The sequence below is a fragment of the Dasypus novemcinctus genome, unplaced genomic scaffold (genome assembly GCF_030445035.2).
Source record: "Dasypus novemcinctus isolate mDasNov1 unplaced genomic scaffold, mDasNov1.1.hap2 scaffold_119, whole genome shotgun sequence".
Taxonomy (NCBI): domain Eukaryota; kingdom Metazoa; phylum Chordata; class Mammalia; order Cingulata; family Dasypodidae; genus Dasypus; species Dasypus novemcinctus.
Window position 1 is genome coordinate 1,156,155 of NW_026688148.1, and position 25,506 is coordinate 1,181,660.

A 25,506-nucleotide genomic window follows, 5' to 3' on the forward strand; every position below is an offset into this window, starting at 1 on the left:
CCATTAGATCCTTTCTTGAGAATTGTTACCTACCTGGATTGTCATCATCTTTGCTTCTGGTGGAGATGTACCTCTGATCCACAAGCCAGTCTTTTAGGAACACAAGCATCCATAGGAACATTATTAAAATAAGGCCTCCACCCTCTCTTCTCTACCTGAGGCCGTGCTGGCTACCATAGGAATCCCAGCTCCCTAGCCTGGGTCCTGAGACATTCCCTGTGCTCTCTGGAGTCCCAGGCCTCTAATGAGATGTTGCAAGCAGTTTGCAAATGTGGAAGAAGAGGTGAAGGAATCAGCCCTCAACTTCTCACTGCCTCATTTAGCTCAAAAGTTACAGCATTCTTCTCAAATCTTATCACCCTGAAATGTTGACTGGACACACACACTAAGGTGAGTACAAAGAATGGACCTAGTGCTAGACTCTGGGTAGCTGCCCTGGAGATCATTTTACAAGGGTGAATATGTTCTCTCTATTGTCCATATCATAACTACTAGCACAAATGGATACTGGGCTTTTGAAAATTTGCAAAAATTGCAATCTGCTATACATGCACTGACCCTGTGGGGCTCAGGACCAGGAATTAAAATAGGACATGTTGACAAATTCATACTCTAACTTTAGAGACCCTGCCAGGCAGAAGAGGCATGAAGAAAGTGTGTGGTTTAGGAATCTAAGCCTCTAATATCTCCAGTGCCTGGGTCTGTTTTCACTAGATGTGCAGCTCTGAATACTTTGTACACCTTCTCAAGTCTTCCCTGTCTCATATGTTAATGAATGGCCACATATGTCTGTTTTCATTTCATCATGTGCCACTCTGGTGCACACAGACTAATGCCAAAGAAAGAGAACACAGCTTCTCAGGAAACATAATTGTTGTCTTACCTGGAATAGCTGCAGCTTTCACCACACCCCAATTCTCCTTCCTACCAGGAGGCTATAATCAGGGACTTCTTGAGACTAAACTAGCATGGGAAGACCCTTTTTTTTTTTTTTTTTTACTATGTGGATTTTTTTCCTCAGCTAGTGAGATTTCAGAATACTTACCGTTGTTGCTTTCTCTATGGGCTGGCTGCAATTACAAAGAAAATATTGGAGGGACAGATGCTGGACATTATATATCCTGGCATAACCCACTGAATGTACTGGGGGAGAGTGTGAACTACAGTGTGAACTATAATCCATGTGGTGCAGCAGTGTTCCAAGATGTATTCACCAAATGCAATGGATGTGCTGCAGTGATGAAGGAAGTTGTTGACCTTGGAGGAGGGTGTGTGTGGAGGGTATGTGGGAACCTCTTATATTTTTTAATGTAACATTTTTTGTGGTCTGTGTCTACAAAAAATACAATAAAAATAAATGCTCATTAAAAAAAAGAAAGTACTGTAAGGATCAGAACTCACTGTATAGTGATATCAGAAGCTTATGTCCACTTGGTGACTTTAGAATACAGGATGGGAAAGAACTCAAGGAAAGGAGACACATCAGGAAAAGACAGAAGCTTGTCTTGGGTGATGTATCTCTCAAGTCCATTTTGATTACTAAGTCCAAAATTTTTAACCCAAGTAGAATATATTTTTCTACCATATCGTTAATAACTTGATGCTGCCTTTTGTGATTTTACCCTTGACATAGTGATTAGCTAAGAGATGCCCACTGATCACTGACCCACCAGACATTTGTACTTCCCACCTCTAGTGCACAGGATCAAATTTTCATGTCTGAATTAGATGGGAAAAGGAAGAAATGAAGAATGGCTCAGTTCTAACTCAGATGAAGAAAGTTGACCTCACCTTGAAGTAAATGGTGCATGCTCTCTACCCTGGCACTTAGAAACTATTCCAGCTGGCCTTCAGGAGGATCTTGGAGGACACGGAGTCACAGTCAGTACCTTGGGTGTGTTCCTCCTGGATTGGTCATGAGGCCTTATTTGGACAGGGATTAGTGTCTATGAGGCAGGTAATCAGCAAGCACAAATGAGCTGCTGAGGAGAGGAAGAACCACACCATGGAGGGGCAGCAATAGCAAGGGAAGCTGTCACTGGTGTTTAGCAGGAAATAACCCTGCAAAGGGACTAAACTGCAGCAGTTTGTTCAATGAGAGATTCTTACCACTCCTCCTGCCCCTTTTGAAGTCCAGTGTTATAGTTTGACCATTGACTGTGCAAATATATGTAAAGTGTGCAATTGTGGTGGAGTATGAGCAAAATCCCAAACCACCTAATGGGAATACAGCTGCTTCCAAGTACTGTAGTACATGGCCATTTGTCTTCACCTTAAACAGAAGCACATCCCTATTTCTTATGTCCCGGTGGAAGCTGAAAGCAGGCTTCTCTCCACAATAAAGTAAGCATGAAAAACCTTGTGGTTAAATTATCTAGATTTTTTTTTCTTAACGTGTAACCAATACCACCATTTGCACTTACTCCTGAAGCCACCTACAATTAGAGAAATGAAAACACTGAGGATTGGACCATGCTGTTTATGTTTGCACAAATATTTTACTCTGTTGCTTCCTTTAGAAAAGCTGATGGTAAAAAGTGGTCCAGTGAAATGCCCGTAAAGTAACTGTAACAGATGTGTGGAAATGCACAGGATTTTCCTGTTTGATCCATCTCTCCTGTCTATTTAGGTTGGAAATAAAATCTTAATCCTATGAGGAAAAACTAGCCCTGTATCATACAGGTGATTCCTTGTGGTTCCTCTTGTGTCAGGGCTAAGTTAGTAACAGGCTCCAAATGAACACTCCCCCTGACCAAGGAAATTGTATACATCATGAATAATTACTTGGTCTGATTTTCATATCTTAATAAAAGCTAAAATTAGGAAGTTTATTTCAGTAAATGAAAGGGTGACCTTACCTTTGAGTTAGATGAAACATCTTTGTCTGCCCTATCTCTAGGGGACTTCTCTAACAGACCCTTGGGGGTTGCTGGGAGGACACAGAGTATCTTTACATGGGGTGTTGTTCATGAATTATTCAGGCAGCTGGCATGTCTTTGCAATGGGCAAGAAAATATGGAGCTGAGGGCAATAAGCCTGGAATGATGTGTGGTAGCCCATGCTTTCTGGTGGAAGAAGGATTTTAAAGGAGGAGAGGAACAGGAAACAAATGAGAAACAAGAATGTTTGGCTATGTAGCTTAAGGCATCCAAGAGCAACATGATATATCCAATCCACAAATAGTATTAAATAGATGCTATTCCCTCAGAGTCCTATCACTCTTCCTTCCTCTTTTGAATCAAAGCTAATTGTAGTATCCTTTTGTACTTACAAGATCATTTCAATCTCCACTACTACAAAATGCTGCTACTAAAATACTCATTTGTTGTGTAGTATTTTTCTTTGTGTGTATTGGTGGACTGGATATAATTCTAGGTAAATTATTCTTTGTATTGAGTCACTGAGATGTGTCATAAGGATAGTCTTTATAGAGCTTGGCATTATACTGAAGCATTACCATTTAAAAGTAACATGTTCAACTTATATTTTTCCTTAATTCTTTCTTTTCATTACTGTATTTTTGTATTCACTGAGTGATGTGACTCTCCATGCTTACATGAACCAGCCCACTGTGGGACAGTTAATTTGGATTAACTGTATTGAGAGGTTGAGCATTGATTCTTTATCCCACCTATGCAGGAATGTGGCAATGAGAGTGATGAACATGAAGCTTATGACTAAGATGGAGTTTGATTACTTCCTGGTTACTGTTTCTCCAATGTGTACTCACAGAATGATCATTTGTATGGCTGTGGCAATAAAGTCATCAAGTAGATGAAAATATCTCCCCAATACCTGTCTACTTGGGCCATGCACTGAGCTGTGACCCAACATTGGCAGAGATTGGCAACTTGTTCTACTGATGCCTCACAAGTCTCAGAACTTACCAGAAACATTTTGGGCTTTCTCTTGCTTTTCAAACTAATAACTAAAAGGTTTGGTAAAATGCAACTAAAGCAACCCTGGGTTATATGACCCCTGAGTATATCAAATATATAAGTGCAGTGTTTAAGAACTGTCTAGGGCACATGCATATATACAGATGATGGAAACTCCTTCATTGTCACTAATAAATCATGCCTGTGATGTAAGTGATAGTAGCTTACAATATTGGTATATTGTGATATACTATCACAATATTAGTATATATTGTGATAGGTAGCACTATCACAGATATTAGTGGTAGAATATTTGACTCTACCACTTAGGAATTTGAAGTCTTGGGTCATTAATCAATGCCCCTCAGAATCTTCATGTAAGGGATGGGGAGAGTGTACATCATTGCAAGAATGATTCTGGTGAGGATTTTACAGGTTAATATATGTGAAATATGCAGTGGTGATGGGATGGTTTTTTAGAAAGTTTTCAATGACAATTGTCCTTTGTATGTTGGGCTTCTCTTAGGGAAACACACATTAATGCCCCACACACCTCCACAATTCCTGCACATAGGGTCAGTCATACAATGCCCTAACCACAGTACACACAAATCCATGCCTCCTAAAGGGAATGCATTTGCTTACCGGACAATAGAGAATGGCCATATTCCTTATCATGAGAAATTCATGTCTAACCATACCACAATCTTCACTCCCACCAGTACCTGGAGCCGCCATGGGTCTACAGGCAAACTTATCTTACCCATATATTTCCTTAATCAGTATTCTAGATACCTACCAATCTGACTTGCTCCTGGGGCCATCTGCAATTAGAGAAAAGCCTATGAGGATCATATCATGTTTCGTCTGTTTGCAAAGGACTTTTGCTTGTTTGGCATCATTAGTAAATCAGATGTGAAAGAGTGGTCAAGCAAGACCTGATAAGCAATTATAGCAGACACTTCAGGAGAGGCATGAGTTTTTTCTGAGACATGCATCTGTTAAATTCAGTTTTGATTGTGATTGCAAATTCTCAATCTAAGGTGAAAAAAAGTTATAGTTCAGTAAAATACTACTTTGTAAACTGCTGCCCCACTTTGTGGATGATCTCTTCAAAGTTGGATCAGTTAATAGAGGTTCTCACTTGATGCTTCCTACCCTAAGAAAATTGTGTTATATCATGTAATATGTACATGATGAGGCATCCTCATCTGAAAGTGACTGAAAAGGAACATTGTCATTTTAGATAAAGAATAGTAACCTCACCCTGGCTGTAGATGGGACCTCTTTATCGTCTTGGTCCTTTGGAAGTGCCACCATCAGTTGTTCCTGGGGTGCTATGAGGACACAGAATAATGCCTCATATTTGTGGGTTGCTTATGAATTGCTAAAGAAATTTATGGCCTTGGACAAGATGCTAAATTTTGTAGAGATGGTAGTTTAACAAGCATGACGTTTGCTGCTGTGGGGCCTTCCATCATGAAAGAAAGATGGCAGGGAGAGTAGGAGGAAAGAAACAAAACTCAGTGTCCCCAGCTTTGTAGCTAATGGAAGCCTAAAGCAATTGGCCATACCCAGTGTACAAATGGCACAAAAATACATGCTGTGACCCAGTGGCTGAGTACTATCACACCTCCTCTCTATAGTGTATCTCACCTAAATTGCCAGTATCCTCTTGACAAATCCAACAAACTCAGCTCCTTGGATACACATGTACTGATGCTACATTTACCATTTGTTCCACAGGAATTTCCACTTGATTAAAAGCAACTTTTTTTTTGGTGGTCTAGATTCCAGTCTACATTGTACATTCCATTGCATTTATTCAGTATCATATTGTAATAAAGATAATCAATTGTAGAAGATTGATGATCTAAAATATTACCATTTAAATGTCACTGCTTATTAATCATATGGATTTTCTTCCAGTCTTTCTTTGCAACCCCCTTTGTTAATTCATTGAAATATTGTTTGTTCATTATTGGCCATCAACTCTGGGATGCTCATTATGGAGGGCTGCCTAGATTGAGTGCCAACACCCATAAAGACAGCTGTTTAAGAATGTTTCAAGAAGGGTTTTAGAAACCAGGTTAAGAATGATGATGTTCCTGAGTTCTTATTTTTCAGTGACAGTATAGTGTTGACTCATGATTCGAGCATCTATGGTGTCATTTGGATGATGTTATCAAATGCACTGTATTGTCTTCTCAATGCCTATCTGCTTTTTCTTAATATATATGTATTTTTAATCACCCCTTTGCAGCTTTTTTTTTTGCTTGCTCTCAGTTCTTTGTGTCCATTCACAGTGCGTTCTTCTGTGTCTGTATTTTTACTTATTTATTTCCCCCTCCCCCCTGCTTTGTGGCTTGCTTGCTGTCTGCTCTGTGTCCATTTGCTGCATGCTCTTCTGTGTTTTTTTGCTTGTCTCCCTTTTTGTTATGTCACCTTGCTGACTTGGCACCCCATGGTGCTTGCAGGCCTGGATACCTTCTGCAGTGCTTGTGGGCCAGTGGCATTCCATGGCGCCTGGGCCAGTAGCTCTCTGCAGCATGTGGCTGAGCCTGCCTTTACAAAGAGGCCCTGGGTTCATGCTGTATGGTAGACAGGAGCCCAACTGATTGAGCCACAGCCATTTCCTGCCTGTCTGCTTTTGGTGACTTGCTGAGCTGTGTCCTCAGCCCTCTTAGGATTGACCATGTTATCCTATGTATTGCCACACAACTCAGAATTTTGAGCTGCTCATTTGCATGTGGGAGTACTGTATGCTTTGGGTACTAATAACTATGCCAAAGTCTGTAATATTCTGGACAGCTAGCTTCCCTAGGCCATGTGACTATGGAGGCTACTTTATAATGATGGGCAGTTTTGGTCTCTTTGTAGGCCCAGGTAATTTGGGTGTAGGTACATACACATGTGCTAGAACTCTCTTGCATGGTTTCTAGCAAGCATATGGTTGTGTGGTAAGTTCATGTCTGTAGGTCACAGTATTATGACACATGGCTGAGTTCACATTTATGACCTTTCCTTTAGCAGTGCATGAGTGTGGGTTCACATCTGTACCTCACTTTTACATCTTTTTGCCATCATAGAAAGCAAACCCCAGATCCAGCTGTGGTGAGGACAGAACAAGGTCATATACATAGAGCATGCTGTGGTGATGGGTTGTATTTGAGAAAACTGTCCCTGGTAATTGTCCAGTGTAAATGGCACCTAACATCTAGGGAGCTGCTTATGGTCACCCCTTTTGCTCACAGACAAACTAAAAAATTACACCACAGAAACTAAAACTAGAGTACCTGCAAACCCCCTTGCATGCAAAACTTGCACAACTTAGAGAGATCAAAGCCATTACCACAGAATGTAGTAACAAGGGCACATTTCCTCCATGGAAACCCTTCATCATACCCCTAATCCTCATCTCACCATGATGCTGTGATTAGCCTGAGTCTCTAGTTTGAAGCCCGAGTCTCTTATATTTGTTTTCTCATCAGACATTGGATGAGCCCAGAACACCTACTTTTTCACTTGCTCTGGAGTTCCCCTGCAATTGTAGAAAAGAAAACTATGAGGATACTATGATGTTGAATAGGGTCTGTTCAGATGGTGATTTTATAAAAACATATAGGAAGCACTAGTAAAGTCAAAGCCCCCATGAATAAGCCTGGCAACTAACTTTGGGAGTCAACTTTTCCTGCAGTATGTGTTTCTCAAATCCATTTTGATGGCAATTAGCCAAGTCCTAATCTGATAAGGAATAATGGTGCTCAAGCATAAATCCACTACCATATGGTTTATGAAACAACACTGCCATTTTAACACTTCCATCGTCTGAGATCTTTTGGTAGGCATCTCCCAACTATCCTTCCCCCAAAGAGTGGTTAATTGTGGGGAGCCACCCGCTGTGAAATCTATTTACAGCCTCCAACAACATGGGCGGATTTCACAACTACCTCAGCCCTGCCCCGCCATTTCCTTCTTCTTCTTCCTCCTTGTTTCTTTGTTCTCCCCTTCCCGCCACAACTCTGGTAACCACAGCAGCATGCATGCGCAAGGCATGTAATTCTGCAGACCCAGCATGAACTTTCAGCCAATTCCCTCCTTGGACACCTGCCACCCACAAGACCAGCCTATCACCCATGGACACGTTCCCTTCCCTCAGTATATATTCCCATGTTCTACCCCCAATAAATGAGGCTTGATCAGAATCCTGTTTTGCCTACATTCTTCTCATTCCCTGCCCCCACTTCTTCCCACAGGCCCCTGGAATCCACCCCCGCCAGATTGAACAAGAGGCGCCCAACGTGGGTGGGGCCAGGAATGAAGTACTCTTGATACGCCGACACAACGGAAAACCTGGCCAGGTGATCTACGCGAACTCGGAAGACCTGAGAATTCTTGGGTGGAAGACCTGAGCAATCAGCTTGGACAGAAGACCTAAGCCATCAGCTTGGGCAGAAGACCTGAGCAATCAGCTTGGGTGGAAGACCTAAGCCATCGGCTTGGGCAGAAGACCTGAGCTATCAGCTTGGGCGGAAGAGACCTTCAGAAGACTGCCTATCTTCTGAAGGCTCGGTGATCTGCGAGGATGGGGCAGGCATCCTCTAATAATCGTTCCCTTTTCCTGTCTGGCCTGCAGGCCCCACTTAGGATGAGAGGAGTAAAGGTTAATGTTAAAGAACTCTCTAAATTCTTTGCGTTCCTAAAAGAAGTTTATCCCTGGTTTCCACAGGAAGGGAGCATTTACAACTCATAAAGGAGCTACAGCAGCTAAAAGGATTACAACACCATAAATGCAGAAAGGCAGTAAACCACAATCCTTTTATCAACTTCCCACCCACCTGCACCTGCTTAGAAAGGCCACCCAGGCATGCATCCCCTGCAGTGAAACCCCCCCCTTTTTTTGCATATCCGGGTCACCAAAAGGCAAACTGAGGGGCAAAACAATGAGGCAGATAATGAGGCAGATGGTGAGGTGAAGATAGTTCGTGTGCATTCCACTTTCCCCTTTAAATCTTTAAAAGAGCTTAAAACTGCCGCCTCCACCTATGGGCCCACTGCTCTGTAACAGGCTCGGGAGATTATGAAGGCACTGTACAGCATATGAATTATAACCCTGGCCTATTCACCCAAATTCAAACTGCAGCCCTTAGGGCCTGCAAAAGGTTGCTCACAAAAGAATGCCCTGCCTCCTCCCTCACTAATATTAAGCAGGGGCCAGAGAAACCCTTTTCAGATTTTGTAGGCAGATTGTGCATGGCTGCAGAAAGACTGTTTGGTGATACCAATACAGAAACAGACTATGTAGAGCAAATTGCCTTTGAAAATGTGAATGCGGCTTGTCAGGCCGCAGTTAGACCTTATAGAAAGAAGGAGGACTTGTCTGGTTACATCAGGCTTTGTTCTGAAATTGGCCCCACCTACCAACAAGGCCTTGCTATGGCCACCGCTTTAAAAGAGGTTTTACAGCCACAGCAAATAAGAACTTGTTCTAAGTGTGGTGATCCCGGCCATTTCACCCAAGATTGTCCCACCCCCGGTATTAACAAAAAGCCTAGTAGTGCCCCTAAAGTCTGTCCTCATTGCTGCCACAGCCAGCACTGGGCTAGTGGCTGTTGGTCCCAAACCAACATGCAGTGTCAACCTCTCCCTCCCCATCAGGGAAACGGAACGTGAGGCCAGCTACAGGCCCCAAAACCCAAACAAGCTTATGAGGCAATCAACTTTGCTCCAGCAAATGCCATTCCCTTTCACAACTCTTCAAACTCCCTGCTGTCTATATGACAATGTAGCTCTGGGCTAGTGAGGGCTAATATAGTTAAGCCACTGGAAAGAGAGAAAAATGTGGCAACATTTGTATTTTGTTTTGTTTCAATGCTAATTCTGATTGGGCTTACTTAACCAAGATAATAAAATTAGTACCAAGTTTTTATCAAGGTCTAAAAGGAATTTTCAGTTTTAAATCAATAGTTTTCTCCAGAACTTCAAGTCTCAGTATAGTCTTACAGTAATAATCCAAAAATGTGTGTTAATGGTCTGTCTAAACTGCAAAATAAAAACTTAACTATATTTATGCTGCTCAAGTTATTTTAACTGATTGCTGATAACTAATAATGTTTCCAAGCACAAGCTTGCATATTACAGGTGACATGAATTCCAGAAGAAATCTTAAAAGGTACAATCTAAGATGTGATATATAACAGAGGATTTAAAAGCAGCTATACCAATAAAGTAAGAATTATGAGTCGATTGTAAATAAATTGTATGTTTCTGTTAATGTGTTGTAACTCTTTTGTGTTTGTCTGTCTGTTCATTCAATGTCAGTGTATATTGTGATACCTCCGGATGGTAAATATAAATTAGTAGAAATTTTTAAAAGAGCTCTATTCAAATGGCCAAAAATTAAATAAGCACTTATATTAATAGTTAAGTTAATTATATTAATACATAAGTTTAAATGTTAATAAGATATCTACAATGATAAAAATTGTAAATCTTGATTAACAAAATTACTATGCCTTTTCATAGGGGATGGTTCTTGCCTAGATTGAAATGAATGGCTTGTTTTTCTTTGCAGGGTGGTGTGGGGGATGCGAAACTTGAATGAATGTTAAAGAGTTGGGTGTTTGTGGCCATGCTAGCAGAAATTTAATGGGTTTTGCAACGGGGTGTGTTTTGTCCTAAAGTAGGATGGCTAATTTTTCATAAACTCTTGAAACTTAATTTGCATGTGGCAAGTTGTAGAAGGTATTGTGATAACTTTAAGTAAGGGAATGTGTTCTGTAAAGATAAAATTTGTCTAAAAATGATATAATTATAGTCTATATGGTTATAAATAATTACAAAAGTTCTTATAAAGCATTATTTAAATTAAAGTGTTTAAGTGGCTATTTCCAAAAGGTCATTATTAAACAAACCTGAATTAATAATAATAATAATAATAATAATAATAAAAAGTAATTTTATAACAGGGAAGCTTGGCTGCAGCCAGCCTCCCTTGACAACTTGCTTTTAGGAAACTGTTTCTGATATTGCATGCTACTAAGTATTTAAAGTAAAGAAAAGTTCATTATTTTAACAAGCTCATTTAGTGTTCATGGTATTATGTTATAAAAAGTTTGCTTGATAACTTTGTATGTAGGCTATATGGAATGTATTTTTATTATTAAGGAAATGGGATAATTTTGTCCTAAGATAAAATGATTGGTTATTAAGAAAGGGTAAAATATGGAACAAAACCTGAGTGACCACTAAAAGTGCAGAAGGTTCGTGAAAAAGGAAATTTTATAGTTAAAGTTGAATAAGATTTGATGGGTCTATCTATAAAATTTTAAAGGCTTTAGTATCAAGTAGTATGCTGATGCAAAGTTGAAAATTTTTATTCTTTCTCAAGGCCTCTCATCATTAATCTGTTTTGGTAAAAGTTCTTATCCTCAATAATCAGTATACAAAGAAAGTCTGTCTTATCAAAATAGCTTCTTGTGCTTCTTCTGCTTATCATTTCCTCGGTGTTCCAAGAAAGGAAAGTTTTATCTCTTTTAAAGGAACATAATGTTCAAAACTGCTTTCTCAAAACCTAATCCTGAACAGTAGCCTTTTATTCCAAACTAATTATAAGAGATTTGTTCTTTTACCTTGAAAGAAAAATTAAAGTAATAATTAAGTTCTTTTAATATGTTATAAGTAAATAAAAGGTGTTTTACAGTGTTATAAAATTAACAAGTTTTTTCTTCCCTTAAACCCTCTATTAATTAAAGTCATATGAACAAAAGGTTTCTACAAATGCTTAAAAGTGTATAAAGTTACCAATATTTCAGCATAATATTAAAGAGAAGTACAGTGTGGTTATTCATGGTTTTAATTATAATAAAAGAGTATGTGTCACAGAAACAACCTCTTATCATAGATTAAAGTAACAACACTAGTATGCAGCAATCCCAAACACTGCTAGTTTGTTGCAAAAAGTTAAAGTCCAGCACAGCTATCACTTTGTTTTAAAACTTGCTAAGACTTTCTTTAGTGTCTTCTTACACAAATCAAGCCAGCTGCATTCCTCTATCTATAAAAAAACCTAACAATGAACTTTTGCAGTGCTTTTCAGGACTATGTGCATGGCCTAAGCATCTTGTACAGTATTTACTGATTGTAATAGTAATAAAAAAGCAGCATACATTACTTCTTGAAAAGAACAGGCTTGGCAGACTCCATTCATGTCTGCTCAGCATACTGAACTTGCTGCCATCATTAAGGTGTTAACAATATTTAAGGAACCTTTGAATGTTGTCTCTAATTCTGAATATGTATGCCTTACTATTTAGTATATTGAAACAGCTCATATCTTTGCTACTAATAAGTTATCTCAACTTTTCACTGACTTGCAACATCTCATCAGGTTAAAACAGCATCCTATTTACATTACTCACATACGCTCTCATACCTCTTTGCCTAGTCCTATGACAGCAAATAATGCTCGAGCTGATTTATTAGTAGGGTGTTTACAAGGTGCTCATGCTCTAACTCACATTAATGCTAAAGGTGTGTGAAATAAATATCAAAAGTTAACAAAACTACAGGCACAAAAATTATTCACGCTTGTCCTACTTGTGGACCACTAACAGTGGTGCCTTTTGAGGCTGGAACTAATCCCAGAGGCCTGACTACTAATCAATTATGGCAGATGGGTGTTACTCACATACCATCCTTTAGTAAACTACAATATGTTCATGTTTATATTGACACTTATTCTCATTTTATGTACACTGCTGCTCAAAGTAAGGAACAGTTGCATCATGTTCATTCACATCTATAGTCTGCTTTTGCTGTAATGGGATGCCCTCTAAAAATTAATAATACACCTTACATTAGTAAATCCTTTGAATCTTTCCTTTTAAAATATGGTACTCAATATGTTGCTAATATTCCTTATAATCCTACAGGTCAAGCCATAGTTGAATGCAACCATCATACCCTAAAAACTATGCTTTTAAAACAAAAAGGGGGAAATAATGTTATTATGACACCAAAAGATTAATTAGCAAAAGCTTTATTTACTTTACATTTTCTTAATGTTTATAATTCATTAACACCTGTGGAATGTCACTCTGGAAAATGTCAAACATCTACAGTAGACACAGGAAATGAAGATCAACCAATATTCTAGAAAGATATTTTAAGCAATGAATGGAAAAAAGCAGGATTAAAGTAAGGGGGTGAGGCTATGCTCTTATCATTTCAGAAAATGGAGAACAAATTTAGTTATCTCTGAAAAGGATTAAACCCCAGAATGGAGAGATGGAGTCTTCTACAACTTCTGATGATGGTGATCGTAAGTAATAAGGAAGCTGCCAGTAATTACACTTATTAGGCCTTTATACCTAAACCCCCATTACTTAGAGTGTTAACCTGGAAAAATACATTCTTTCATATATATCTGAATAAAACCCATATATTCCCTAAACCAATTGATAATCGATTGCCAATTAAACTCTATAAAGAAAGACAAAGAATCGATAATCTCATATTACCATTTGATTATCAACCCTTATGCATTAGTAACCATCCTTCCTGTATGTAGGTTAAAAATCAGGCCATAATTATCTTCAAAAATAGTAATACTCAGTTTATTGTGACTTTGTTTCCCTCTTACAATTTAATCATAACCAAGAATCCTACTTATGATTGTTGGAAAATTAACTATAACCCAGAAATGCTCTATTCTATAAAAATGAGGCCTTGCATCCTAGTAGCCATTACCCCGCAACTAACATACTATGGAGAAGGCAAACTAAAAATTTTACTATCTGCATCTGTGTCAAAGAGAGCCGCCTTCCTCCCTATATTGGTAAAAAATTAGCCTCACAGGTTCAGTCACTGCAGCTGCCACGGCAGGTGGTGCTCTTGGTCATGGCCTCATCAGCTTGCAATACTTTAAACAAGAATGACAAATTAGCCTAGAATCCAGTGCACAGTCTCTTGACTCTCTGCAGTGGCAACTAACATCCCTCGCCCAAGTAGTCCTTCAAAACTGCAGGGCCCTTAACTTACAGCTGAAAAAAGGGGGAACCTGCCTTTTCCTCCAGGAGGAATGCTGCTACTATATAAATGAATCTGGTATTGTTGAGCAAAATGTTAAGAAATTGTGAGAATTGGGGGAAGGAATACTGCCCCCCCAATCAACCTCTCCTTATCTGCCTGGCTCACCTCCCCCTTCATAATGTGACTAGGTCCCCTCCTCAGCCCCCTAATCACTCTCCTTTTAATCTGTGCATTTGCACCTTGTCTCCTTAAATTTCTCCAAGAAAGGATGAAGCAAATTTCTGCCCATGTGATGTATCTTGATGCTGTTCATCAATACCAGCCTATCTGGACCAAAGAACAAACAACCAACCTTTGAAAATGCAAATCTCTTATGTTGCCTCATCACCAACCTGTACCCTAATGGCATTTCCTTGCCTGTCCTCCCTGCCCACGGTCACAACTGCCCCTATTGCAGCTAACCCTTCTTTGTTTAATTAATATTGCTGAACAGCTTCAGTAAGGAAAACAGCTTCAGTGAGGAGTTTAGTGGTTCAGATGAGCAGCAGGTGCCCTAGCCAAACAAGACCAGGGTGGTGTGGCCTCACCCACTAATCTCAGCACATCATGTACGTCATGCATGGTGTAGAGCTCCCTGTTATAGCTTGTTATATTTGCAAGTCATTTATCGCTGAGGCGCTGGTCTGGTTAGCCAACGACGGGCAACTGGGCTGACCCATGAGTCAACCTAAGACAGATGTGGCCTTTTGCTGCCATGATTCCCAATGACAGGTAAGACTGATCACTTAACAGGTGCAGCCCCAACCTAAGACAGGCACAGCCCCCTCAGTACAGGAGCACCTTGCAGCCACACATCACCACTGAGCATAAGCCCTGCCCTAACATGAGCCATCACCAGCTGTTCTTCACTTCAGTTCCTAACATATTAAACAGAGAAGGGGGACCTGTGGGGAGCCACCCACTGTGAAATCTACAGCCTCCAACAACATGGGCGGATTTCACAACTACCTTAGCCCTGCCCCGCCATTTCCTTCTTCTTCTTCCTCCTTGTTTCTTTGTTCTCCCCTTCCCACCACAACTCTGGTAACCACAGCAGCACGCATGCACAAGGCGTGAAATTCTGCAGACCTGGCACAAATTTTCAGCCAATTCCCTCCTTGGGTGCCTGCCACCCACAAGACCAACCTATCACCCATGGACACGTTCCCTTCCCTCAGTATATATTCCCATGTTCTACCCCCAATAAACGAGGCTTGATCAGAATCCTGTTTTGCCTACATTCTTCTCATTCCCTGCCCCCACTTCTTCCCACAGGCCCCTGGAATCCACCCCCACTGGATCAGATAGTTAATATCTGTAGTTCAGGGAAGCAGATGTGGTTCAAGTGATAAGGCTTCCACCTACCATATAGGAGAACCTGGGTTTGATCACTGGGGCCTCCTGGTAAAAAAGAGAAAGTGAGCCTGTATGGTGAGCCAGTGCCTACCTAGTGAGCCAAGTGCCCTCATGGTGAGCTGTGTGCCCATGTGCTGAGCCAATTGTCCATGTGAATGCCCATGTGCTGAGCCAGTGCCTGTAAAGGGATCCAGTGCCCACACAGTAAGCCAAGTGCCCATGTGTTAAGCCAAGTGCCTGTGTGAGTACGTATGCAGTGAGCTAGTGCTCACATGGTGAGCTGAGTGCCTCTGTGGTGAGCCAGTGCCTGCTTAGGTGAGTCACACAGTAAGATGATGATGCAACTAAAGAGAAACAAAGGGGAAAGTCAAAGTGAAGGGCAGCAGAGACCAGGAACTGATGTGGCACATGTGAAAGGGTACCTCTCTCCACATCAGAGGTCCCCAGGACTGAGTCCTAGTGAATCCTAGAGGAGAAAGATGAGAAGACAAGACAAAAATGCAGAAGGTCATACAGTGAATGGGCACAGACAGTAAGAACAGTAGGATGGAGGTGGGGGTGGGGCTGGGGGAGGAGAAGAAAAAATATAATTATGCTGTAGTCTAATCTTTAAAAATATTTATAATTCATACCATCATATAATAAGTGCTGTACTCAAATTTAAAAAAGGACAAATCTGAGAAAGGAACATTTCTATCTTAGACAAAAACAGATGACTTCACCTCAACATTAGATGGGACCTCCTCAACCACCCTGTCACTAGAAGGCTCCTCTACTAGATCTTCCATGGGAGCTAGGGGGACACAGAGTAATGATCAGTACACTGGGGTGCAGCTCCTGCATTACTCAGGGCACTTTGCTTTGCCCAGACAAGAGGCTACAGTGTGCAAACAAGGATGGTGGAGCTACCCAGAAACCCTTCATGTAGGAAAGAGAGACAAAGGAAAGAGTGGAATATAATCAGAATCCTTGGCTTTGTAGCTGAAGACAATCTAAGTCAGTGTGAAATAGTTCATGTATAAGTGGTACTAAACTATACAGTATGATGATATATATCCAACCTATTCTGAAGTCCAAGGAAATAGTATCACACTGATTTCAAGAAATACTGCTTCAGCCTCACAGCCTTGTTGACTTTTAATATCCCATCCATTCTAGAGGATTTTTAAAAAATTTTTAATGAGATAGCTATGTAATAGAAAATTTGCCAGTTTACCCATTTTTACAGCATGTACAATTTACTTGAATCAATTACATTTACAGTGTTTTGTAACTGTCACCAAACATTCAATTCCAAAACTTTCTCATTACCTGAAACAGAAACTCTGTAATTATTAGCTATTAAGCCCATTCTACTTTCTGCTAGTCCCTGGTAATAAACTCTAATCTCCTATCTGTTTCTGTGAATTTACTTTTTCTTAGCTTTCAAATAATTGCAGTCACCAACTGTTTTACTTTTATGTCTGCCTTATTCAGTACGTTTTTAAGGGTTATGCATATAGTAGTATGTATCAGAACTTCAATACTTTTTATGGCTCAATTATATTCCATTGTATGGATATGCCACTTTTAAAAAAACTCATTCCTCTATATGAGCACACTTAGGTGGTTTCCAGCTTTTGGGTATTGCAAATAATGCTGCAATAAATACTGGTTTCGAGTACCTCTTTCAGCCTCTGTTTTTAATTCTTTAATATATAAACCTAATAGGTAGCTGTCATATAGTAGTTCTAGATTTAGCTTTTTGAGGGAATGTCAAACTATTTCCTGAATTGGCTGCTTTATTTTAGATTCCTATCACCAATATATGGGGATTCCAGTTTACTCATATCCACATCTCTATTTGTTATTTTCTAGTTTTGTTTCTTTCTAAAATATTAGCCACCCTACTTATTAAAAATGGAATCTCCATTTCCTTAAAGACTAACCCTCTTCAACTGCTGCTGGGAATGTGGAATGGTGCAGCCATTTTGGAGGATGATTTGGCAGTGCTCAAAAGGGTTATTATAGAATTGCCATATGATTGTGCAATCCCACCACTGGGTATATATGCAAAAGAATTGTGACCAGCAACAAATGAATGGATAAGCAAATATGGTTTATACATACAATGGAATATTACTCAGCTGTAGGAAGGAATGGTGTGTTGATATATGTGACAACATAGATGAATCTTGACCTTATGTTGAGTGAAGTAAGCCAGTCACTAAAGGCAAATACTTCTTGACCTCACTGATATGACCTAAGTTTATTTAGGAGACTCACAGAGAGTCTGGAAGATAGATTAAAGGAGACAGAAAGGGAGTTGAGTGTGGTGAACCAAGCTCAATATGGGCAGAGCCTATGATAAGGCAGAAAGGGGGGTTTGGCAGTGGATGGGGTGATGGTGATGCAGGGATATGAGTGGGTTGATGGAACTGGAATGGAAGGGTGAGCATGGTGGAGGTATTTAATTTGGACTGTATGGAATTGTGGAAGTCTTGGAGGAAGGAACAAGTGTACTTGGGATTTGTTGGTTTGTGTTGGGACTACAAGCATGGGAATGTTCTTTTGGCAAATACAGCAGGTAGGTCACTGGTGCAGTGTACCGGTGCTAGGGGGCATATAGAAAAAGATGCCCCTGGGGGATGCTTCAAAGGAATATGAATGTGTTCATCTTATCATAAGATGTTATATCAGTGGATGGAGACCCACAAACAATGAGAAAATATTAAAATTCCATCCTGGGAATCCTGCTATATACTCAAAGAGAGGGGCAAGAATCTCTAGAGTACATGGGCAGTGCCAAATAAAAGCAGACCAGTATGTCAAAGCCTCATTATTAATGCATAAGACTATGAACCTTATTCTTGGAAAATTGAAACTTAGTGGCTAACATAGGTTCTGAGGGAAGAGGGAGGGAAGAATAGATGGATCATAGGGCATTTTGAGGGCATTGGAACTGTTCTGTCTGATTTTGCAATTATGGATACAGATGACTGTACATTGTGTGAAAACGTATAAAAGTATGATGCAAAGTGTAAACCATAACATAAACCATTGACCATAGTTTGTAGCAATGCTTCCGTTTTTTTTTCAGTTGTAACAGATGAACCCTACTAATGTATGATATTGCTAATAGGAATAAATATGAGATGGGAAGGGGTGCAGTATATGGGAATCACCTATATATTCTTCTATTTTCTTCTCTCTTTTTTTAGGTACCAGGACCAGGGAGTGAAACCCAGACTTTGTAAGTGGGAAGCCAGTAGTCAATCACTGAGCCACATCAGTTCCTTTGAGTTGTTTTTGTGTGTGTGTGTTTGCTTTTTTCATTTACTTTTTGTTTGTCTTTGTTTTTAGGAGGCACTGGGAATCATACTGGGACCTCCCATGTGGAGAGCAGGCATTCAAACATTTAAGCCACATCTGCTCATTCCCTATATTTTTGATGTGACATTTCTGTAACCTAAAGCTTCTTTGAAGATAAAGTGAAAAAAAATAAGACGTTGGGGGAAGATACAGATGAAATTGTAAGTATACATAAAAAATAACAGATATTAAGGTGATGAAAGTCACAATGCAAACAACTTTTGACTTTCTTTATGGGGAGGTTTTGAACTACACAAAAGTTACAGCTATGGCAGGGGAGGTCTACTGGTGCAGGGTGACAATGAGGGACAGATGCGTGGGAAAGGGTGCACCTCAGGCATGCCTCTAGGGATTATGAATGTGTCCATATGGTCATGGGGTGTTATCTCAGTAGATGGAACCCATACAATAACCAACAAAACTTTCAATTCCCATTCTTGGAGCCCTGCTACATTTTCTAATACAGTGGCAAGAATATCTTCAATACATCATCAGAACCTAGCTAAAAGAGGACAGACCAATATGCCAGGCCCTTGATATTAATGCTGGTAGTTATGAACTTCATTCTTGTAAAATTGAAACTTAGCCTAGTGATATATACTGCCTAAGAGTTACCTTCTGAAAATGTGTATGTTGCTCAAATGTGGCCTCTCTCTAAGCCAAACTCAGCATAGAAGTCTGCTTTCTCCCCAGCATGGGACATTGCTCCCAAGGATGGGCCCCCTTGGCACTGAGGGATTGTTACCAATTGCCAACTAGAGATACATTTGTAAAAAGACCTTGACCAAGAGAGGGAATATTAAATACAAATGAGTGTTTATGGCTAGGATACTTCAGTATGAGTCAGGAAGTCATTCCAGAGGAAACTTTAGGCAGGTCACAGGAGGATCTCTGTGGCTGCCACAGTAAATAATGCCTCAGGCAGGAGTGTTCCTGAGGGCTCTAAAGGCATCTGGACATTCTAGCCAGGGCAGATATCCCCAGGAAATTGGCAACCCATCAGTGGGCCTTACCTTAGAAACTATGGACCATGGTTAGTAGCAGTGCTTCAAGATTTATAAAAAATGTCCCACATTAATGAAAGATGTTTTTAATGGGTAAAGTGTGAGGGGGTGGAGGTGGGGTATATGGGAATCCCACCTAATTTTGCTTTAACTTTCATGTAATCTAAAATTTCCTTAAAAGTAAAGGGAAAAAAGTCCATGAGTACATATAGGTAAAGCCCTTAGAAAACTGTGGTACAGTGTCAATTTTATATGAATACTCAATTACTCAATCCAAAAGGATGTGCAAAAACTTAACTGTTGTTACTTGAGACACAGAACCTAGGGGCTAAAGAAAATGGAGGGTAGGTCAATCAGATTTCAATATACAGTCCTGCATACATTTTAAATTTCTTATTAATGCATTATTTTTGCTGCTATTTTGTATGAAAACCCTACTGTCCCAAATTGTGGAATACAACAATTTCAGTAGGTTTTTGTATCACATCTTTAGCAATCCAGACAGGCACATTGATGAGGTCCATTTGTGCTTTCTGGAGTCTGAAGCTTCAATGCAGAGTCATGGCTATAGGTAGGCTGGAAATATCTGGGCTAATTTCACCCATGACTGCTCAGAGGCTATATTTTGCCTAGAAGCCTCTGTGAGCCTTCCACATGTATCTGTTACAGCAGCACCTTACTTCCCAGCACTATATGTGTTTAGTTTCTTAGCACTTCTATAATACATTGCCACAGACTGGGTGGTTTGAGAACACAAACTTAAACCTTCACAATTCTAAGGACAAAAAGTCCAGCATTAATGTGTCCACAGCACCATACTCTGTCTCTCTCTGAAGATCCTTGCTAGGAACCATTCCTTGACTCTTCCAGCTTCTGGTGGCTCCAGGTGTCCTGGCTCCTGGCAGCATGACTCTAATCTCTTCCTCATCTTCACCTGGCCTGCTTCTCCAGTGTTGGTCCATCTTCACACAGTCTTCTCCTCTCTGTCTCTTCCCTTCTTGTAAGTGCACAAGTTGTATTATAACTTGTTCACCCTGATTCAGTAGACCTGATTCAGTTCACCCTGATTCAGTAGACCTCATCTTAATCACATTTGCAAACATCTTATTTCCAAAAGTGGTCACACTCACAGGTACCAAGGTTTTCTCAACGTAATTTGGAGGGACACAATTCAACCACTGATGTTCTGTCATGGTAGGTACATGACAATATGCCTTTGTCAAAATGCACAAAGCTGAGGATTAGGAAGAGTGAGCCTCCAAAACACTGTATCAATACTGTCCCTTCAATTGTTCATACCACAGTGATGAGAGTTATTAACAGGGGAAACTGCTGGCTCTAGACTGGGAGGGTGGCAGGGGAATATGTGGGAATTGTTTGTATTCTCCACAGTTTTTATGTGAATCTAAAACTTCTCTTAAAAATATATCAGATTTTTAATAATCTAACAGCACTTTTTCAGAAGATAACTCTTCCTACTAATGTTCAGAAATAGACTGACCAAACATTAACTTAAAATACAATCTACCAGTAAATGTGAACCAACTTTAGTTGTAACTACATTTTTAATTATGTGGTTGTGGCACTACTGACTCATTACTAAAAGCAAAATTTCACATGTGAATTAAGAAAACTATCATGGCTTAACCTTTTTAAAGGTTTTTCTCAATATGGAATACTTAGTATCTACAGTCAACATTACTGATGCAATAAAATAATTGCATTTCTACTGTACTGTCTGTGGAATACTTTCTAGGGAATGTTTGAGGACACTCCCTTTTCTTTGGCCAGATGCTGATTTTGAGGTTCCCAACTGAATGGGATTGTCAGATAGTAGATTTTTTGGACTGGGTAGCAAATTTTCTTTTTTCATGCTTGAGACAAGAACTGGGAAAGGCATTCACAACAGAACTCTCAGGTGACATCTTACCAACAGATGAATGTAGGAAATCATTATTAATTTATTTACAGTTCACACTATGATCCCTTATTTACAGTCTACACAGGTGTCCCACTTGAGTCAAAGGTGGGCTTCAAAAAAAGTTGTAGTTTGGGGTTCACTTTAGATACCCAAAAGACAGATGTAGGGTACTTTATATAGATGACACAGCATAGGAAGGCAGCAGAGCACAGTGACCAAAAGCATGGGTGCCAAGGTCTGGTCAACTGTGTTCAAATCTCATTCAGAGGCCACCCAAAACAGGGAACATTATGTAAACTCTTTATGTGTCCAGTTTTCCATGCTGTCTTTTGAAGATTTTAGCCAGACCTGCTTATTAGTTTGTATTATGAGACTAAAAATAAGCAAATGTAAGGAAATCCTTAAGAAAAATGCCCAATATATCATAACAGCCCCAGAAGAGCCCCAGAAGAGTTCACTTATTAAATGTTGGGAGGAATTTGCAAGAAACTTGCTAGTACTTCCCTCCAGAGTGGGTGCCTGATGGTTCCAGGACAAGGGGGATGGACACTGACTTTCAGCCCTCAGTGGGGTGATCCTTTACAGCTCACAGAGAACACGTGCTCTGTTCTGAGATCCCACATCAACCCTGTGTGGTCAACAACACTGCTGAGTGAATGATTCTAGTCAGGAAATGTAGTCAGTGCCCCCACTCAGCAGATTCTGGGGTTACAAGTTACCTCCCAGGAGCTGTGGAGAAAGGCCTGCCAACTACTTTATTACAGGAGAGAGAGTGGTTCAAACCCTCACCCTGCCTTCTGCATAAGTGAGTTCTCTGACCCAAACCATAACTCAGGTTTCCCCTCATAGAGTTCCTCTGAAGGACCAGGGAACAACAAAACTTGTGAACATCGTGCCCCAAATACTCCCACTGTTAGCTGCCTCATGTGAGCCTTCCTGGGGGCATGTAATCTCTCCTAGTGATCAGGGGTGTGCTTGATTCCCATCCTGGCTCAGAACCCACCTTTTCACAAAGAGCTGCCACATGAGAGCTCTGCAAAGAATGTGCTCTCCTTGCACTCAAGTCTGAACAAGCAGTGGCAGAGGAGAGAGTCCCATCCATAGCTATCCTCACCCAGGATTTTCCTCAGCACCTCTAGCCTCCTTTCTTTGGGCCCCAATTGCTCATGTACTAAGGGATGTCCCTTCTTCTCCCTCCCCCAGGCTGCACTCAGTTACCTGCACCCTCTGCTATTATCCCACAGAAATCCCACCATGAAATCTGGCAAAATCATATGCCCTTTTAGGTAAAGATAGACAATCCATTAATGAGAAAGGATAGTGAAGGGAATCACTCCATTTAACTTCAACATTTGTCTTACTTATGCTCTAGCTTCCTAAACCATGGAACCACTAACAAGTCTAATATGTGTTATTATGGTCAACATCTAAAGAAGCTTATTTTGTGATGTAAAACACAATGGAAAAAAATTATTCTATTTTCCCCATACTTACTATTGAAGAGCATACAGGGCAGTGAGAAAATCAGTAGGTAACTTCCTAAAATGAAAATTTTGTATAACCCCCAAGGATTAAAGGAAATATGTATATTGGTTTATAAACTGACATTTGGAAACTCAAGTTCTTATAGCTAGGTTTGGAAAACTAGTTATATGAATGGTACTAACATACCCCAAGTATACTGAGTTATATATACACTTAATGATGAATAGAGGTTGAAAAGGGTGTTAAAAACATCTTTAGTACACCTCATCATATGAAATGCATCTTTTCTGGTCCCTACCAATCCAGATTCACTCCATAATAATTATTATAATAATTATTTTACTACATCCCTGCTGAGTAAAATAACATTAACACAGACATGGTCTTGAGGAAGAGAATGAATGGTAAAGAACTTTATAAGAAATGCTAAATTTTTCTAAAGGGAGACTCATTTTGAGGCAACCAGCTTGATAGATGGATCTAAAATATAAAATAAGGATTAAGAGAAAAGTATAAATCACATCTAAAACTCTTTAGGACAAATTGGAGAGGAGAAACTAGAAGAAAAGTGAATCCTATTTTGTGGAAAAATTTCCTGCCAATTTTTTGGGGATTGAATTAATCATGTAGGCCAATATGATCATACCTCTTAAGCAGCAATTGAGATTTCCCACCTCTATGTACTGTGGAAACTAAGCTGGGAGCTTTTTCACCTGCTACCAACTCCAAATCTCTCTGGGCATAGAGTGACAGTTAGGACCGTGAGCCTTACATGCATCATGAGATAACCATGGCAACCAGTCATCACAGAATTTTCAAAGGGAATGTATTCTCCATATTGCAAGGTCCAACTGCTGCTGTGTGGCCATTTTACTTGGCCATCAGCATTGAATGGGTGTTTCTATATCTCAACATCCTCTCCAATATTTTTTATTTTCTGTTTCTTAATAACACCATTATAGTGAGTGTGACATGGTATTTCAGTTTGGTTTTGAGTTGCATGTTCGTAATAGCTAATGAAGGTAAGGATCTTTTCATGTGCTTTCTGGTCATTTGTGTATACTCTTTGGAGACACAAGTCTTTTCCCCATATTTAATTGGGTTTTCTTTCATTGTATTGTTGAGTTTTAGGATTTCTTTGTATAGTCTAGGTATTAAACCCTAATTGGATATATAGTTTCCAATTGTTTTCTCCCATGGAATGAGTTGTCTTTTCATTTTCATGATAAAATTATTTTAGGTGAAAAACTTTTTAATTTAGATGAGGTCTTATCAATTTTTCCTTTGTTGCTTGTGCTTTGGGTGTAAAGTCTAAGAAACCATTGCCCAACATGAGGTGCTGAAGATCATTTCCTGTTCTAGAAATCTTATCTTACTAGTTCTTTTAGATCTTTATACATTTTCAGTTAATTTTTTGTATACGAGATGAGATCAGGGTCCTCTGTCATTGTTTTACATTTGAATATCCAGTTCTCTTAGCATCATTTATTGAAGAGACTATTTTGAGTGGACTTGGCAGCCTTGTCAAAAATTAATTGGCCATAGTTATGAGAGTCTATTTCTGGATAATTTTGAGGGTCCATTCAGTTCAATTGGTCTATGTATCTACTTGTCCCAGGACCATGTTGTTTATGCCACTGTAGTTTTGTAATATGTTTTAAAGTGAAGAAGTGTGTGTCCTCTGAGTTTGTTTTTCATGATGGTTTTGGCTTTTTGGGACTGTATGTCCTTCCAAATAAATGTGTTGACTTGTCTTTTCCATTTCTACAAAGTTGTTTATTGCAATTTTCATTGGGACTGCGTAGCATCGGTAATTCATATATCTTGGTATATTTAATCTTCCAATCCATGAGCAGGGAATATCCTTCCATTCTCTTAAAAATTATTTTTGTATTCATAATTTTGAAGTTTCCCATGCATAATTCCTTTACATCCTCAGTTAAATTTATTCTGGTAGTGGGAAATGGACTTTTTTTTTCACTTCTTCCTGAAATTATACATAAATACTACTGATTTGCTCATGTTTATCTCAACAAACAGCACTTTGCTGGAATTGTTAGCTTGAATAACTTTGTTGTACAATGTACAGGACTTTCTATATATAAGATCATGTCATTTGCAAGGAGAAAGTTTTACTTCTTTTCCTAATTGGATGTCTTTAATTTCTTTTTCTTGCTTACTTGGCTCTGCCTACAACATCCAGTACAATGTTGAATTACATCGGTGACATTGGGCATCCTTGTCTCATTCCAGATCTTGGAAAGTTTTCAATCTTTCACCAGTGATATGGTGTTTGCAGTGGTGTTTTTCAAGTATGCCCTTTATAATGTTGGTGAAGTTTCCTTTTATTCTTATTTTTCTAAGTGATTTTAGGAAGAAAGGATGCTGGATTTTGTCACATGCCTTTTCTGCATTAATTTAGATGATATTTAGATGAAAA

At 39.6% G+C, this 25,506-nt stretch overlaps 1 long non-coding RNA gene across 2 annotated transcripts in view; it reads left to right on the forward strand.

The window, feature by feature from the left end:
* The first annotated feature begins 8,313 nt into the window (after positions 1–8,313).
* Positions 8,314–25,506, forward strand: part of LOC131277498 (uncharacterized) — an 81,322-nt gene continuing 64,129 nt past the window's right edge. Inside the window, exons 1-4 of one of the 2 annotated variants that reach the window (XR_009184659.2) lie at positions 8,314–8,450; positions 13,111–13,200; positions 18,506–18,537; positions 18,648–18,817. This is a non-coding gene — a long non-coding RNA (uncharacterized lncRNA). Of the gene's footprint in view, positions 8,451–13,110; positions 13,201–15,588; positions 15,838–18,505; positions 18,538–18,647; positions 18,818–25,506 lie in introns of those variants that run through there. The other variant, XR_009184660.1, reaches the window with a different exon arrangement.